General features: G+C 60.1%; 1 non-coding gene across 1 annotated transcript; it reads right to left on the minus strand.

The window, feature by feature from the left end:
• Nucleotides 1-238: 238 nt before the first annotated feature.
• TRNAF-GAA (transfer RNA phenylalanine (anticodon GAA)) lies at nucleotides 239-311 on the minus strand. Its single transcript has one exon. It is a non-coding gene; the product is annotated as a tRNA-Phe (tRNA).
• Between the last annotated feature and the right edge of the window lie 1584 nt (nucleotides 312-1895).

Raw genomic sequence — 1895 nt, forward strand, 5'->3', positions numbered from 1 at the left:
CTGTCCATGGGATTTCTTAGGCAAGAATACCGGAATGGGTTGCCATTTCTTTCTCCAGGGGAACTTCCTGACCCAGGGATGGAACCACGTCTTCTGTACTGGCAGGCGGATTCTTTACTGATAAGCTACCAGGGAAGCCCAGAGAGATAATTTTCGCGGAGTTTCAATCATGCAAATGGAGATCAAGCAGGTCACTAGAATTGCTCCTTCTCCTGGATGCAAATTAAAATGCTCAGTCTGCCGAAACCCGGGGTTGAACCAGGGACCTTTAGATCTTCAGTGTAACGCTCTCCCAGCTGAGCTATTCCGGCTCCCCTCACCCAGGTGAGGGGACGGGGTTGTGATGCAGTGATGATCTGGGGGCACATCGTCCGTCTGCACATCACCTCTCTTCACCCAGGGGCCACGCTTACTCCTCAGTGCAGGGCTGACTCTGGGTCCTGATTTCTCAGGCTGAGCACCTCACAGGTGCCCCATAATCAGTGTCCAATTAATGTTTGTGAATGAACGCACGAGTGAGCGAGTGACGGGGTCCCCAGGAGGGGCTGGCCCGCCCCGGCCAGGACCAGGCCCGCCCCCTTGCTGTGCTCTAAGCACCGTCTTCTGCTTCCTAGCTGAGTTCCGGAAGGTGCTCCAGTTGCACTGCTTGTGTTCCAGAAGGATACCTTCTTCCGTTTCTATCACAGCCTCCTTTTCTCCCTGGAGGTCCTGAGCGAGCTAGGAGAAGCTGGTCATGGTGAACGAGACACAGCTTCTCCCCCTCCTGCTACCCACCCACCGCTGGACCCCACATGAGGACCAAGATTCCCATCAGACTCCCCACTGGGGGCTCCTGACCCTGGAGCCACCGCCCCCCAAGTATCTCTAACACGCGCTTTAGGACTCTCGCAGCATCAGAGCCGCCTTATTAAGAGGCGCCTTGCTTGGGGTCCCACAGCCACAGTTCCTGGTCCAGGCCTGTATCTGCATGTTCAATGAGTGTCCAGGCGAGGCTATGCAGATGCTACCGGTTGGGGCCCCATGTACGAACCTCCACTCTGACTGGCCCAGGGCCAGCGCTGAATCCAGCTGCCTCCACCACACCCACCCTCCGCATCTGTGTCACTTCCGTGCAGTAGAACACGTGACAGCCTTACCCTGCACGAGGCACAGCCCCCTTCTCTGTAAGTGTTCCCTGGCTACCAGCCGAGCAGCTCTGGAAGCCAAGGCGGCCCTCTCAGGCCCCAGGGGACCCATGACCTAGAGCGTGATCCCTGCTTTGCACCTCTCACAGCCCACGGCTGGCCCAGCTCACGCTGAGCGTGTGGACCTGGAGACTGGCCGTGACTTCCTAAGGAGCCTCATGGCCGCGAGTCGTCACCGCCAGCGACTGGTGCTGCGCCCGGCAGCCTGGTTTCCGGGGAAATCCCTCACAGAAGGGGCCTGTCTCGGGTGGACCTCAGACCTCCCTGCGGCCTGCCTTGCTGAGGTCAGAGGATGGGGCTGGAGCCTCAGGTCCACAGAGAGGCCATCTGTGAATACAGGTGACCAGGAGATGAGGCACTGAGGGTGCTCATAAACCCTGTCTCTGTCTGAGCCTCCAAGACCATCCCGGACACCCCCACGCCTCTGGGTCCTGCAGACTCTGCTGCCTGCACCGAAGGGACCAGGGCGACGGCAGCCTTGGGAAGAAGTGATGGAGCCTGTGATCTGCTCGGCCCTCCCCCGTCAGCTCCACTGAAGGGGCAGGAAGGGGCAGGGTGCACCCCTCGCCTGGAGCCAGGTGCGCCCCTGGGGTCAGGGGGCGGAGGAATGCTCTGTGCTCCTCACCCGGCAGGGCCAGGGGTGGAGGACGGGTTCCCCCAAGTCAGGGAGCAGGGTGCTGGTTCTGCTTTCTGGAGATGAGATGTGGACCT

This window comes from Bos indicus, chromosome 23, assembly GCF_029378745.1.
Source record: "Bos indicus isolate NIAB-ARS_2022 breed Sahiwal x Tharparkar chromosome 23, NIAB-ARS_B.indTharparkar_mat_pri_1.0, whole genome shotgun sequence".
Classification (NCBI taxonomy): domain Eukaryota; kingdom Metazoa; phylum Chordata; class Mammalia; order Artiodactyla; family Bovidae; genus Bos; species Bos indicus.